Source organism: Lithobates pipiens, unplaced genomic scaffold (genome assembly GCF_037356315.1).
Source record: "Lithobates pipiens isolate NorthernLeopardFrog02 unplaced genomic scaffold, aLitPip1_a1.2 Scaffold_3, whole genome shotgun sequence".
Lineage (NCBI taxonomy): Eukaryota > Metazoa > Chordata > Amphibia > Anura > Ranidae > Lithobates > Lithobates pipiens.
Genome location: NW_027507790.1, coordinates 59,669,184 through 59,686,951, shown reverse-complemented (window position 1 = coordinate 59,686,951; position 17,768 = coordinate 59,669,184).

The following is a 17,768-nucleotide window of genomic DNA, read 5'->3' as shown; positions in this document are numbered from 1 at the left end:
ATTTGTGACTCTTTTTAGTACTATTATTTTTCATTGTTTGCAAACAATTACTAACTAATGAGCTCATGGTACCATGTGATAATCGATTATGCATTTACAATAACCTAACCCATGTTCTGCTATATTTTCCCATTGTTCTCACTTTGAGAGACCTGCAAACAAATGCAAATGTCTGTATACGAACCAGTTTAACTCCTTCCTGGTCTCTGGAAAAAGGAACACACAAGTGATTACACCCAATTCTTATGTTAATCAGCAGTATTGGATACTCAGGAAAAGTTTACAAAGACTGACAATAAGAGAAGAGTAAAGAAGCATAAGATTAAAAAAAAAAACCTCATAACAGAAACATCTTTTAACCACACAAACGAAAAACCACAATACCAATTCAGGGGTTTATCCCTAAAAGTACAAAACAAAAAAAAAAGTATATCTATATCCAGGTCCTCTATCATATTCTGAACTTGAAACTTACATCAAACCTTTTTCATAGCCGGGAAACATTGACCAGAATATTCTTACCATGCTTGCAGCTCACTAAGTTCTGCTAACATTGTTTCCCCCAGTGCTATATTTGAGTAACCATGCGTCTATCTCCATTTTGACTCTACACAACTGTCCTACATATTGCTTTTTAGTTTCTAGACCCCGCATTTGCGTTTTACACAGGAAATGGGTTTGATTACTATTGGTTCCGTGCTGTGGATGGCTACCCCACCTGGCTGAATAACACACACGAAGCCTTGGGGTCGTTTTCGGGTATAATTTCCTTTCGATATCATTATTCGCCGCCCGACAATATTTTGAAATGTGACCCCCCCTTTTACACAAAAAACATTTTAGTTCTGGTTTCCCTGCATAGGCCATTTTTTTAGCATATGGCGCTGGAAACCCACATTGCTGGATAATATTACTGCGATTGGACTGCACAGACTTTATACTTTCGTTGTCTGAGGAGTCATCCGAAGTGTCAACTCCTGAGTCAATTTCAAGTGCAGTTATCCCACCTTTATTTGCTTCTTCCACATCGATTCCCATCACATTACTATCATTTGCAGTGATAATAGCATACGGGTTTTCTTCATATTTCACTTCTGGCTTTTCTATACACTGAGCATGTGCGGAGGGTACCTCCACTATTGCACACTTGGAGGATAATTCCATTATGGCTGCTTGTGCCTTAAGCCTTGTGATAACCTGCAAATTCTCAGCCTCCCTTTGATTCAAAGAGGCAATGCAACTTTCTCTTAATTTGCACGTTTGTTCTAATTCATCTAATCTCTGTTGCAATACACATTTCTCAGTCACTAATTGTTTAATCCGACTACTAGCATCCGCATCAGCCTTTTCAATCCTGATTGATATATCCCTTACCTGTTCCATCACTTCTTCTCTATCAGCAAACCATTCTAATTCTTTTTGTTCCGCAATCTCTTTCATTCTCATTAACATGCATAAGGCATTGGCCATTCTCTGTTTCCTGCCTTTTTTTGACTTATTAAATATGCGACTGTTATGTGTATCACATTGTTTTAAAAGTTCATTAAACTGATATGTTAATTTACCTTTGTGAGTAACTTGAAATCTAATCCCACCATGCTTGCTAACGAAACCTTCAATGGCTTCCATTGATATGCTAATTAGCCTAGCCACACCAACTGGTTGAGCAATCTTGCTTAGACAAAAGAAATCAGATAACAAGTGGACAACAAAAAAAAAAAAAAAAATACGAACCGTTTAAATTTCCAGTGACTTGTGGTTCTACAGCATACAAGACACAAGGCACACTCTTAATCAATGCCTTGGTCTTCTATTGGACCAGAGCTATTTCACTCTCACGTGTGTAGAAATAAAAACCTATACTTCCTCCACTTTTTCCTCAAAGATGTATGGTAATTCCTGCCACTCTCTAACCAACACTGTGCATTAGCAATACACTAAACAATCAGATACCAAGCACACAACGACATAGAGGAAGCTGTTTAGAAGCTAGCTTTGACCTGTAGTCCCACTCCAAAAAAAAAACAACAACAACAAATACAAATACAAATCCGTTTACCCACGAATTTCTGTAGGAGAACACACTCTTATTCAATGTCCTTCTACCCGATAGCAGGTCATAGGGAATTTCTATTGGGGCAGAAAGTTTTTTTTTTTTCACAATCACGTGAATACTTCCACTTTTCCCTCAAAATTGTATGATTTATCCTGTCAATCTGCGGTTATATCACATAACCAGGGATGATCAGTCCCTTATCTCGCCAGTGCGCCAATTTGCCCTCTGGTTACAGTTTCTGCAGCAAACACAACAATAATGTACATATATATATATATATATGTATATCAGTCACAATTCTCACCAGGTTTTACGCGTCCGTTCTACCAGTGGAACATCTCCCAGAATCCTCCTGCTCATCCAAGCGTGGTTTCAGAATTCGCGAGCCAGCGCTAATCTTGTCCACACTAATGATGACTTCCAGTTCTGGGTGGCTTTGAGCATCTGTGCTTACAGGGACTCAAACAAAAATACCTTAGATTTTTGTGGATTCTGTGTAAAAATACGTTTTACACGCCTTCTGGGGTGCCAAATGAAGTAACTGATCAATTCACTCTATTCTTATTATTATCAGTTATGTATTCCTTTGTCTAGTCCCTATAGTTCAGCTAATCTATTAATTACGCCAAACACATGTTATTGTTACTATCACAATGCTATCACCCTTGGCTATGAAATCAATACACGTTTAAGGTCAATTAAATCTCATTTATTTCCCAAGGAAATAAGGAAAATGTGCATCAAGTATCAATAAAAGTTACAATAATATACATAGCCTACAATCACAGTGCAATCTAAGCCATACTTATCCGACCTTCGCAGCCACACCTCATGACTGGGTCTCCTGATGGAATACAGAGGGACAGAGAGAGAGCTCAGGTCACAACCCTTTTTGTCAAACATACCTCAGCCATACCACACCCTACTGCCAGTCCCATTTGGTTTGGACCAATCAGTGTTCACATGACAGCCCTCCTAATATTACTGACTGTTCTGCCATATTTGGCTTTGTGGCCAGTCCCATCTGATGTGCCCTGGGCCGTCTTTGTCATCAATCTCTTTGAAGCTTGTGTACACCATCTGGGCTGAAGGTAACTCCTTTGATATGCAGGTTCTGCCACATTCCTCTACACATTCCAAACATGTGTCATGCAAACATCAACATGGCTGAGTTCGGCTGTACACACAGCGGTGTAGATGTATAATAATAATTCCTGTCTGATTCCAACATATGGTCACAGGCTGCTAAGAGCTCCATTTGCATTCTGTATAAAGAGAATCAATACAAGAGCCTCCTTCATTGGTATCAGACTCCTGACCTGCTCCACTCCATATACCCCTCGGCTCAGGGCCGATCCTAGGGTCACAGACGCCTGGCTGCAGAAATACTTCTGCACCCCCACGTGGGCGTGGTCATCTTACCAACTCCTCCCTTTTACAAATGTTACTATGGCAATGACTCTAACAAAGAAATGCTCCCCTAAAAAGTCTTTGTTACCCTAGGATCCTCCCATGATCTTTTAACAATAAAGAAAATACAGGAAGAATGTACACTAATGAGACCTGGTGTCAGGGCTGTCTTAGTCCTTCCTCCTCTGGGCTGGCTGCTCAGCTTTCGGCTAATTGCCAGCTCTCTTCTCTTTCCACAGTTACCAGCGGTTCCCGATGATGCTTGTCTGACCTGCCTATTTAAAGCCTTCCAGCTCACTTTTTCCTTTGCCCTTGTGTTGGTCACATCACAAGGAACCATCTCCTGCTGTTTGTTTCAAGACTGGCTTGCTGACATCCCTCTTGGCTTCTTATCCTGCTTGCAGTTGCTCTCCTTGGATCCCTGACTTCTGGCCTGGCTGAATACCCGATCTGGTTAATGAACTTTGGACTGGCTGACTACCCGATCTGGCTACTGGACTCTGGCTATGCTTGACTACGCTTTTTTCTATTTACCCTTTTATTTTTATTAATAAACAAATGTGATTTGATTGTACTTCTGTCTCAGTCTGTTTCATGGTTTCTGACACCTGGAGGGGAGTCTCTCTGATGCACACAGAGAGGGATTCTGTTGAGTCTGTTAGAAAGAGCCCCCAGACATAGTACAGGAGATGATCAGAGACTGCAGACATACTACAAGAGATGGTCAGAGACTGCAGACATGTTACAAGAGATGGTCGGAGACTGCAGACATGTTACAAGAGATGGTCAGAGACTGCAGATATGTTACAAGAGATGGTCAGAGACTGCATACATGTTACAAGAGATGGTCAGAGACTGCAGGCACAGGACAGGATATGGTCAGAGACTGCAAACATATTACAGGAGATGGTCAGAGATTGCAGACATACTACAGGGGATGGTCAGAGATTGCAGACATACTACAGGAGATGGTCAGAGACTGCAGACATACTACAGGAGATGGTCAGAGGCTGCAGACATACTACAGGAGATGGTCAGAGACTGCAGACATACTACACTAGAAGGTCAGAGACTGCAGACATGTTACAAGAGATGGTCAGAGACTGCAGACATGTTACAAGAGATGGTCAGAGACTGCAGACATGTTACAAGAGATGGTCAGACTGCAGTTCCTATGGACATTAGTAGATAATGGCTGATCGGCCCTCTCATCTGTCCCAGCGATATAGCAATGGTTCCTCTAATCAGGAGTCTACTCACTCTGAATTGCCCATGTCAACTCAGCTGGGTAGAGCCCAGATCTGTATTCTGCCAATGACTCCATTCCTTTCTACGCAAGGGATGACGCTAGGCTGTGTGGCTTTCTCTCTGGTGGTGCAGGGCAGCGGGGTTCTCTCTCTGATGGTGTTCTCTCAGCACTGTCCACTCCCTCTGGATTGGTCCTGGGTGTACTTCCCTGAAAGCTTTCCCAGGCTCCTGTCTCTCTCTCTCTCTCCCATTCAGCTGAGCACGCTGTGTGGGCTGCAGTTTCCATGTTACAGTGGGGCTGCCAATCCTCAGGACTACATGTCCCACAATCCTCTTCTTTGCTCCTTTTTTGTCTTCCCTGGCCGATATGAAGGCGGGGGAAGAAACATAGTGCACCGCTCACTAGTACAGCAGCGTGCACAAGGAGAGGGAGAGGGGAAATAAGAGCCCACAGCTGCAGTGGCATCACTAGGGTTGGTGCCACCCTATGTGGTAAAACATGGTATCACCTCCCCTCCATCAACTATATTTGCCCTTCAGTACAGACCCCCTCCACTAAGTATAGACCCCCCTCCATCAGTACAGACCACCCACTAAGTGTAAACCCCTCCCTCAGTACAGACCCCCCTTAGTATAGACCCCAGGACAAAACCCCCCCTCTATCAGTATAGACCCCCCTCAGGACAAACCACCCCCCCTCCACTAGTACAGAACCACCCCCCTCCATTAGTACAGACCTCCCCTGAACAAACCACCCCCCTCCATTAGTACAGACCCCCTTCAGGACAAACCCCCCTCCATTAGTACAGAACCACCCCCTCCACTAGTACAGAACCACCTCCCTCCATTAGTACAGATCCCCCGAACAAACCACCCCCCTCCATTAGTACAGACCCCCTTCAGGACAAACCACCCCCCTCCATTAGTATAGACCCCCCAGGACAAACCCCCCTCCATTAGTATAGACCCCCAGGACAAACCCCCCTTCAATAGTATAGACTCCCAGGACAACCCCCCCTCCATTAGTATAGACCCCCAGGACAACCCCCCCCCTCCATTAGTATAGACCCCCCAGGACAAACCCCCCTTCAATAGTATAGACTCCCAGGACAACCCCCCCTCCATTAGTATAGACCCCCAGGACAAATCCCCCTCCATTAGTATAGACCGCCCCAGGACAAACCACCCGCCATTAGTATAGACCCCCCAGGACAAACCCCCCCTTGAATAGTACAAACCACCACCCCTCCATTAGTATAGACCCCCCCAGGACAAACCACCCAACTCCGTTAGTACAGACCCCAGGACAAACCACCCCCCTCCATTAGTACAAGCCCCCAGGACAAACCACCCCCCTCTATTAGTACAGATCCCCAGGACAAACCACCCCCCATTAGTATAGACCCCCCAGGACAAACCACCCCAGGACAAACCCCCAGGACAACCCCCCTCCATTAGTATAGACCCCCCCAGGACAAACCCCTCCTCCATTAGTATAGACCCCCCAGGACAAACCACCACCCCTCCATTAGTATAGACCCCCCTAGGACAAACCACCTTCAATAGTATAGACCCCAGGACAAACCCCCCTCCATTAGTATAGGCCCCCAAGACAAACCCCCCTTCAATAGTATAGACCCCCAGGACAAACCCCTCCTCCATTAGTATAGACCCCCACAGGACTAACCCCTCCTCCATTAGCAGGGGCGGACTGACCATTTGGCCACTCGGGCACTGCCCGAGGGCCCCGAGCCACTAGGGGGCCCCATCAGGGTTGCCAGCCTCAGTAAAACCAGGGACAGTATGTAAAAATCTGTGTTTTTTTTTTTACATCTGTCTCTAAAAGTTCCCTTACCGACATCCTTTTGGTCTAAAAATCCTGAGTTTATAGCTGCCCCACCTCTCCAGTACCTTCTCAGCCAATAGAAACATGTCTGTGCATACTGTGTGTACATGTATGTGTATACTGTGTAACTGTTTACTGTGTGTGTGTGTGTGTATACTGTGTGGCCCCATAATCTCTGATTGCCTGGGGGCCCCATAATCTCCTATTGCCCAGGGGCCCCATGAGTTGTCAGTCCGCCCCTGTCCATTAGTATAGACCCCCCAGGACAAACCCCCCTCCATTAGTATAGACCCCCACAGGACAAACCCCCCTTCCATTAGTATAGACCCCCCTCCATTAGTATAAAACCCCCAGGACAAACGCCCCTCCATTAGTATAGACCCCAACAAACTACCCCTCTTCCATTAAGCTAATTAAAAAACACTTAGGCGGCAGCTGGAGAGGAGAGGACAGTGTGCAGCCGCGCTGCCTGGGTGGAGAACAGAGTGTGTCAGGATTGGGCAGCAGGCGGGAGTTACATACAGGAGGAGGAGAACTCGAACACGTCGAGCTCGGGCACGGACCGCCCCCCCCCCCTGTGATGTCAGTGCGCAGCCGCGGCTGGTCTCTCCGCACACACAGACACAGCAGCTCCGATCTCTGGCTGTTTTCGCTCTCCTCATCTGACAGGAGGAGGGAGGGGGATGCGGCCACGGTGACTGGTGGAGAAATCCGCTTACGGACAAGGAGAGGAGGTGGGAGGGGAGCACTCTGGTGCTTCAGTGCCCCCACCTCTGTGGCGCCTGCGTGCACTGCACCCTGTGCACCCCGTCCAGGATCGGCCTTGCCTTGGCTGATCCCCGGTGCAGGAGATGCTGAAAGGCGAGAGGGATGTTATTCCATATCTACGGGACCTGCACTCTACTCACTTCTGGCAGACAGTACATTCCCTGCTTCAATCCATCTTTGAGACTAGGGTGCCCCTCGATCTGAAATTTTTTCTCCTAGGCCTCCCACCTGCCTCCTTCTCTAAACTCTCAAAAAGGCTCTTAGCCCACATACTGACTGCAGCACGAAGTCTGGTGGCCCTGAGTTGGAAAAAGATCAGAGATGTTAAAAGAATGGAATATCTGACTGCCTCGCTAAATAACACTCTTGATAAACATAACCGAATATGGGAACCCTGGGTTATGTTGGAGACCCCCACGTTCTAATGCCCCATAGGTCCTGAAGTTGCGGAGGCCATTGGTAACTGAGACTAATGCTCCCTGGGTGGCGTGGGGCTCTGGAGGCGGGTGGCTCCCCTCTTCTCCTTTCTTTTCTCTACTACTCTTTACTTTTTTTTTTCCATTTCATCCTCTCCTCTACACTTTTCTCCTCTTGTATTAGATTGTACACCTTTGTACATGTGAAATTCTGTTGTGTTACTGCATTAAAGTGTCAACTCTACAGACACTGGAAGGCTGTAGGACAGTCTCACCTAGACTGAATTTAGTTACCGACCAACCATATATGTTGAATTTGAGCCAGAAATACTTGTCTCGCAGCAAAATGTATTTCCCTGTACCCTGTGTTGAAACTTCTGTTCTTTTGAAAAATCAATAAAATTGTTAGTTTTAAAAAAAAAACTAAAAGAATTTAGACATTACAATTTGTGTGGATTTCAGGGTTGCCCTGAACAACCAACTTCTTGTGGATAAATAACCATTGCCTTGACTTGAAGATCTATTTGACTCACTGGCTGGGGGGCAAAAGTTTACAAAAATAGACTTAAAGCAAGCTTACCTGCAACCTTGGCCATGGCCGACAGATCCATGGTCAAGACTCCATCTTGATTTTTCTGGCCTAATTCAGGGTAAAATGTATTTGATCGTGGTAAATGCACATTCAAAATGGCCGAAGGTATTTCAAATGCCTTCTATTACCTCAACTGCTACCATTCTAGTCTTAAGGAAGCTCTTTATTCAATATGGCTTGCCAACAGCCATAGTCTCGGACAATGGAACTCAATTTACATAGCATGATTTTCAATCCTTCCTCAGTGGCTTGAACATCCAATACTACAAAACAGCTCCTTATCATCCAGCTTCGAATGGGCTGGCAGAACGGTTTGTGCAGACATTTAAGAAGCACTTACTGTCCACTCTGGACCAGGTCGAAATGTCGGAGGAGAAGCTGCTGGCGTTCTTGACCATGTACCGAAACACAAAACACGCTACTACTGGGCTATCTCCTTCTTTTCTTATGTTTGGCAGGCATCTCCACAACAAACTTGATTTAGTTCATCTACAGGAACAGTAACCAACACCTCCTCCGCCAGGCTGTCCTGGATTCCGTGCTGCGATCTTGTATTATTTTGGAATTAGAGTTTTGCCTCATTGGCTTCCTGGCATTATTGATGGACCTCTTAGAAGAAGAATGTACATTGTTCGCCTGGAGAATGGTGTTTATGTTCGACACCTTTGGCAATTGAGGAAGCGCATTTACCGACCACTAGAGACAAACCCGACCCCTCTTTCTAACCAACCACCAAAGTCTACTCAGGGCTCTACTGGTGACATATGGCATGGTATCTGGCATGATCCCACAAGTTTACAACCAACCCCTGAAATGGTTGGTGACCATATTCCTGAGGAGCCCGGACATGTGCCTGGAGCTGCAGAGACCGAATGGTCTGTTCGACACACACTAACATCTTAAAAAAATTTCACCGACTCTATCCCTCCCAGTGCTATGCCAAAAAAAGTCTGCCTGCCAAAGACATCAAACTCCTCTTTGGCAAAGCACTGAAATCATACGGTACACATTGGAGGTCAGGAAATGGAGACAAAGGGCTCCTGAAGTGCTGCAGAAGCCTAATAACTGAGTTGAAGATACTACTTGCTGAACTAATCCTGCTTGCCTTGTTCTTTTATGTGTTGAGTATTTTGTTCTCTTTTGTTTTGTGTTTTTCTTTTCGAGAAATAGATGATGTGTGATGTTTGTGTGGAATCACTGTGACCCTTGATCCCTTTCTCCTGATGCATGATGGGGGAGGAGCTGTGCCAGGAAGTCAGTCACGAGTGTGTGGGGCTGGAAGCCGCCGCATGATACTTAGGAGGATTACATCCAGTAAAGACAGAGGCCTGTTGTATTACAACTCCTCCATGTAAGAATGTCATCATGTTTATGAGTGAGTAATAAACCCTTCCCTGTTAAAGAAGTGCACCCGGCCTGTGTGCAAGTTGCTTAGTGGATACTGGCAACACCCTGAGAGACCCCGTGTTGAAGGGACACAACAAAATCCCTCAATTAACATTTTTTAGACTTGTGTTCTAAGACTTAATGCCATCCTCATTTTCCAAATTATCAGCCTGTCAGTGCTCAGACTATACCCTGCACACTGCATCAAATTGGTCTGCATGGCTGTCGTCCCAGAAGGAAGTCTCTTCTAAAGATGATACAAAGGGATACCCGCAGTTTGCTGAAGACAAGCAGACTAAGGACATGGATTACTGGAACCATGTCCTGTGGTCTGATGAGACCAAGATAAACTTATTTGGTTCAGATGGTGTCAAGTATGTGTGGCGGCAACCAGGTGAGGCGTACAAAGACAAGTGTTTCTTGCCTACAGTCAAGCATGGTGGGACTGTGGAGCTACAGTTCATTGAGGCAACTATGAATGCACACATATACTGTGACATGCTGAAGCAGAGCATGATCCCCCCCCCTTCGGAGCCTGGGTGCAGGGCAGTATTCCAACATACAACCCCAAACACACCTCCAAGATGACCACTGCCTTGCTAAAGAAGCTGAGGGTAAAGGCGATGGAGTGGCCAAGCATGTCTCTAGACCTAAACCCTATTGAGCATCTGTGGGGCATTCTCAAACAGAAGGTGGAGGAGCACAAGGTCTCTAACATCCACCATCTTTGTGATGTCATCATGGAGGAGTGGAAGAGGATTCCAGTTGCAACCTGTGAAGCTTTGGTGAACTCCATGCCCAAGAGGGTTAAGGCAGTGCTGGAAAATAATGGTGGAGACACAACATATTGACACTTTGGACCCAATTTGGACATTTTCACTTAGGGTTGCACTCACTTTTGTTGCCAGCGGTGTAGACATTAATGGCTGTGTGTTGAGTTATTTTGAGGGGACAGCAACTTTACACTGTTATACAAGCTGTACACTCACTACTTTACTACTACATTGTAGCAAAGTGTAATTTCTTCAGTGTTGTCACATGAAAAGCTATAATAAAACATTTACAAAAATGTGAGAGGTGTACTCGCTTTTGTGAGATACTGTATATAAAATATGTCAGGACTTAAAATTGCATGAGGCCACTAACTGGCAACAAACTATAATAATTATAAAGAGAAAAGAGCTGGTGTGGGATGTGTAGAGGTGCTACTCATTCTCCATTATTATGCACAAAACAAAAATGTCCATTGGACTTTTAATGAGCACACCTCAAAACACACAAGTAAAATTCATAAATGATTTATTCAACGCACATTTAAAAACATGTGTAACAGAAAGAAAAAAAATATATATTAAATGTCATTATATTGGTAAATTTTTCATTCATGTAATCAACCTTTCCATGAGACCTGGATGTGTCACAAAGATGACTGTCAGTAGTCTGGAATAGCTGCACTAGGTCTCGATGCATTTCACAAGAAGAGTCTCGCTTCTTCGGGAGAAACATAGATATATGCAATTGATTAAACACTCCTGGCCATCAGCTATGCAATCTGTTTCCCTCTGAGGGTGTGGGTACCTTCTTGGTAAGATATATATTTTCCATCCATGTCCTGGTCTCTTGAGGCTGATTTCCATCTCCCCACCCTCACTCAGCTCCCAGGGGGAAGTTTGTTGGCATGATTGGCTTTTCATGCATTAATCATTTTACCTCCTATGGAGGTTTTGGTTTGCAGTGGCTTTTATAATTTAGGGTGATATACCCGCCCATATACAGACATTTTCTGACTACCGGTACTTTAAAAAGAATCCTCCATACTACATCATCCTGGAGGATGCAATCTCTCAGTGAGATTTCTATAGATTTCTCTTCTCTCTATAGATCTTCTTGTTGTTTTATATATATCCCATGCCTAAACCCCGGGGAGGAAGTTTATCTCTTACATCTCCAGTCTACACATGTGAGCAGGCATTATCCTGCCAAAGTGCTATTTGACTTTCTTTCCAACAAAAGAAGTCAAATTTATCTGGTAAGCAGATTTATTACTCAGCACGCGCTGGGTGTCGTCCATGGTGTTGTTGGTGGAGGATTCCTCACTACTCCTTTGGAAGATTGTTTACACAGAAGATTTTATTATTTTTTGTCTTTATAGACTATTATGAACTGTTTTTTTTTTTAGACTATTTATATTCACCTTGGTCACGATTGAATTTGAGTGATTGAGTTCATTTTGATTTTTTTGTTTTTTATTGCACTGATCTACATTTATGATTATTTAATATTTTCCTTACACTATGTGTTCATGATATTAATAGTCACTCTATAAGCATCCTTTATATATCACTCAATTGTTCTTTGATTATTATTTATCAAATCAGGGGAGCAGCTTTTTTCTAATTTTACTTATTTTTTATTTTATTCATCTTTTGTTTGGGCGCGGAGTATATACTCACTTTGCAAACTATAATACCTATTTTTTTTATGAGTGATGCTTAGAAAAAACCTCAATAGTTCATCAATTAAGAATTGAAGTGGTTCGAAAGGCAGGAGATTTTTTACCTTAATCCATTCTCTGCATTAAGGTAAAAAAAAACTTCTGTGTGCAGCTCCCCCACCCCCAGCCCCCCGTTATACTTACCTGAGCCCCATGTCAATCCAGTGCTCTCTCCTCACTGGCTCAGACACAGCAGAACCATTGGTTCCCACTGCCAGGGCTGGGACAAGGGGTGGGGCAGGAGGGGTGGCTGCCCTGGGCGTAATGGTTTATTGCAGGGATGGGGGAGCCCTGTGCCAGTTGCTTCTGTTATAAGGCTGACAGGAGTAGTGACAGCAACAACACTTCTACTAACTCTAACACTAAGGGAAGGGGGGGTGCACTGTTTGGTATCTTTGCCCTGGGCACAGGATAACCCTGTCTCAGCACTAGCCACTGCTCTCCATCACAGCTAGCGAGGAGGGGGCAGGGCCCAGCCACAATTTGTGTGCCAATAGGCAAACAGAGCGTGGCTGCATGAGTACCTCATAGGAAGAAGTTTAGCGGGGGGAGGTAGGGGTGGTAGCGGGAGACCCAAGAAAAGGATCAGGGCTGATCTGTGCAAAACCATTGCACAGAGCAGGTAAGTATAACATGTCTATTTTTTTTCTTTTTACTTTTACAATCACTTTAACCATTGATGGACATAGAATTATTCCTCCTACTATGATGTGTGTACCCAATAAGTGTTGTCATAGTTTATGTACCCATGTATGCTGTACACATGCATTTGCATTGGCATGTGCAGGGGTGAAGGGGAAAACACTGCTCATAGAGAGAGGCAGTGATTATTCCTTTTTCTATGATGAAAAAGGAGCATGTATTTGACCACGCACGTGCAACTTAATACATACCAGTTATGTTGAGAGCCCATTAAAGTGGGTTCTGGCTCTGCAGCAATTAATTTTTGGGTGGTCTGCTCAACACTTGTCATTCATGATCAGAAATCTGGTATGCCATGGCCAGTCTATTTCAGTTTAATGTGCCAAGACAAATCCATGTGTAGATGAAAAAATATTGCTAGCAATGAGAAAAATAATGGTTAAAAACTGATGATGCAGTTACTCTAAATAGTTCATATGCACATTTTTACCTGTTCCTAGATAGTACCTATACAATTTGGTGTTTTAGCAGTTCTTTCCAGCACATCTCTGTAGCTGGTTACAAATCTTCAGGAGAATAAATGGTCCATAATCATAAATCATGTCAGAGCATGTTGCTGGTAAATACCAGGCTCATACTGGGTTTCTATCTTTCCAGTAATAACCTATTAATGTACACATTTCAGGGATGACTTCCTTTGCGTGGGTCATTTCCGTGTGATAGCAAACACTGCCAATCTTCACTACTGATATACCAACAAACAACTAGTACTGCCACAGGCTGTTCCAGCTAGCAACCGTGAGGTTGGTGTATTGAAACTACTTGCCTTTGTGGAAGCAGTGGAACTCAACTGGAACAGCTATGACAATTTTATAGAAGGCAGATGGCATAGGTAGCTAGTATGTTTTGTCGATTTTTTGGCTCTTCTCAAAAAAAAAAACGATCTTGCTTGGATTTAACAGAAGCTATCATTTTAAAGAGGTAACTGCCCTATGGCTGTCCATTTTGTGTCAGGTACACTTTTGTAACCCTTCAAAAATTATAGAATTAACCTTTTTACAATTATACAATATGCATTTTAAAGCCCAGCTCCAAGCACAATTTTTAAAGGGTTCCCCAGCAGGTTTTTGAAACATAAAAGCAATTTTGGTTACAATTTTGGTTACAATAATCAACTCTTCTCCTTTGCTGTCCACTACAAAAATGATTGTATTAGATATCCTCAGTCCACATTAAATGACGCTGTTGTTGGCAGAGCAAAAAGTTTATACATGTGAAAGGTGCTGTATACGGCAGCCAGGAGGGGGTCACAGTCTATAAGTGGTGATAGTTTGCACTGCACCAGATCTTCAGAGATTTTTTTTTGCCGTTTTAGAAGTTAGGCTTCCTTATTTATAGGCTAGTGAACTAGTGGGACTGGTTCATGGGTTCAGGACAGGAGGTAGAGAGAGGGAAAAGAGGACTTGAACACAGCCATGTGTTGAGGACATAAAGGAACTGGTGCTTTTTTGCAAGACTTTAGAGAAGAAACAATCTGGAGAGATCCTGAATAAAAGGAAGTAGACTCAATCACCAGCAAGAACCAAGTTTAGTATATGCCTATCACATACTGTACATGTATATGTTTATTTGCTAGGAAGGATAGATAGCTTGTACATGTTGTAGTCAAATTGCTTAATACTTTGTATGTGTCAGAAACCATGAAATCAGACCGAGACAGAAGTACAGTTAAATTACACTTGTTTAATAATAAAAGTAAAAAGAACAAACGTAGTCAAAACATAGCCAAAGTTCAGTAACCAGAACGGATAGTCAGCCAAGCAGAAATCAGGGATTAAAGTAGTGGAACAGCAAGCAAAGCAGGATCTGGGGCCAGAAGGAATATTAGCTAAGCAAATCTTAACAGGAGTACAGGAGAAAGTTTCTGTGATGTTGACCAAGGTGAAGGCAGAGATCATCTGGGCTGGACGGCTTAAGTAAGCAGGATTGACGAACAGGATATCCTCAACAGGTGAGTCAGAGGGGAGATAGGACCTGGCAATTAGCCGACAGCTGAGAAGCCAGCTCAGAGAAGGAAGGGCTGAGCCCTGCCCTGACAATATGTCCTGTATTGTTTCCTAAATTTGTACGTAGCTTGTATATACAACATTTTATATAGTAAAGCACGTAAATACACTTCAGGGGTGTTATTGCTTCCTTGCTTGTGCCACAAAGGTGCTTAAAGGCAAAGCAAAACATCAATGTATATTTCTTTTTTTTTACATATTTTACAAGGATAGTAGAAGGAAGGATATTAGAAGATAACATTTTTGGACACTGAATTATTACAATACATTGGGTTTTATTTACTAAAGGCAAAGCCACTTTGCACTGCAAGTGCACTTGGAAGTGCAGTCACTGTAAATCCGAGGGGGACATGCAAGGAAAATAAAAAACAGCTTGAATTTTTCAATTTTTGCTTGCACATGATTGGATGATAAAATCAACAGCTCTTCCCCTCAGATTTACAGTGACTGCACTTCCAAGTGCACTTGTAGTGCAAAGTGGATTTGCCTTTAGTAAACCCCATTGCCTTCTAGTTTTTGATTTTCTGTGTTCACATTTAGAAATTTGTTATTGTGTTTAGATTTTTTTAATAATGTGATACACAATTTGTCGTTATGAAGCACTAAATAGGATTGATTTGTGTCCAAAGCAGCATATTTCATAAATACACATTTACAGCTACAATCTGATTGGCTCTGTACACCATGACTGTGTTCAGAGCTGCCCAATGATAGCTTAGATCACAGCCATTCAAGAGCGCACAGGCTGCTTGAATGTGTTTTCAAAAACACCATTTAGAAATGGCACTAAAGAAATATACATCTACCTCCGTCTTGTGACCTTTACAAGTTTACATTAACAAATTCCTAACATGTCACAATATGCAGTATTCAAAGAAAATCTCCAACTTTCATCATAAATATGTTGTCCTTGAACCTCAGTCGTGTGACTTTACCTAGGCTGTGAAAATGTCAGCATTCTGCCGCAAACGGGAAGCAGCATTTCCTCAGTCTTCTCTTTCCCACAGGAATCAGGATTTACATGACCGTGTCATATCTGAGCCAGGATTTCAGTCTACAAAGTAGATGCCAACCTTTGGATGGTGGCTGAACAAAGATGGAGCTGTTTTTCTGCATAGAAGCCGATGGATGCATTATCACGGGGGAGTGCTGTGATCTCTGCTAAGTTTTTATTTACATGAAGTTTGTATTCTCCCTCTATTCGAGTATGGAGGGTAGGTGGAGATAAAGTAAAATTCAGACTTTAGGTCTGCTTTAAAAAAAAAGAAGAAAATATGGGGCGCTTTTTTTTTTCATTTTTTTCAGGTGTTGAGATCACTTTTTATGCTGGCTGCTTCCTTTTATTTATTTATATTAAATTTTTTGATTACTTTATTTATTTTTGATTAGTTTTCATCAGATTAGTAAGCAAGTGGAGCAGACTAGTACTTTTTCTTATAGGTCTGCTTTAAAATCGCTTGTTTAATGCGTATGCAAGTACTTTTGTGACTGATAAATTAGACTGTATTGATTGTGTTGACCTCTAATGATATAAAAATACATTATACAGCATAGTTAGCTCACTACAGTAAAAAAAAAAAAAAGGCAAGAATTACATTTATTATTATTTAGCTAAAACTTTTCCTATATGGCTGCCAGCAAAAACACTTCATGCATCCATATGTTCTGATGACTGGAAAAGCCTACCATCTCTACATTAATAATTTTTGTCAGCGTGTGTTTCCGCGATGTGGAAAATTACTATTTCTAATGATGGAAAAAAGAAACAACTTTGTGAGCTGTGCCAGCAAAGGGGTGGAATAGAAAAATAACCGCATCATGAACTATCCCTTTTCAAACCACCGCAGTCAATTTAGTTTCATCTAAAATTCAATAAGTGGCGGAGGTAACAAATTCTGTGGGACAGAATAATTACTTTCCACAAAAATTCTGCTGTAAACACAGTCAAATTACAGAAGCATTAATAAGGTGGTTTATGTGATTTGCTTTCACTTATCTCTAAGCATTATTTTTGTGATATTGATTTTTTTTACTTTTAACCTAACTTCTCTGCCAGAATAACAATGACATAGCTCAGAACTACAATATACATTTACTTTGAGGACATACTTTCCTCAGCTAAGAATCTTCTGCAATAAACCAGCAGCTAATGTGACTCCATAAAATGTATAGTCAGGTTGCTGTGTCCTAAAACAAAGATTTTTTTTTGGGGGGGGGGGGGGGGGGGGTTAAGCAGGATTGAAAATACGATACTGATTAGAGAAATGCCCCAAAGACAACTCAAAGTCAGGTTTTAAAAATAATTACTGAACCCCAAGAACCATTCTCCAACTGGTCCCTTTAAACATTTCAATCTAAATGGTGTATTTTCACCTACATACATTTTTCTACTGGCATGTATTAGATGAGTACGTATGCTGCACCTTTATACAACAACATGGGGAACCAAAGTATAAAAAAAAGAAAATATGGTGCACTACATACACTTACTGGCCACTTTATTCAGTACACTTTGCTAGTACCCGATTGAACCCCCTTTTGCCTTCAGAACTGCCTTAATTCTTCATGGCATAGACTCAACAAGGTGCTGGAAACATTCCTCAGAGCTTTTGGTCCATATTGACATGATATCATTACGCAGTTGCTGCTGACCCAAAGGTGCTCTATTGGATTGAGAACTGTTGATACAAGGTAGGATGGATCCATGCTTTTATGTTGCTTATGCCAAATTCTGATGCTACCATCTAAATGTTGCAGCTGAAATCGAGTCAGACCAGGCAATTTTTTTCCAATCTTCTATTGTCCAATTTTGGTGAGCCTGTACAAATTGTAGCCTCTGTTTCC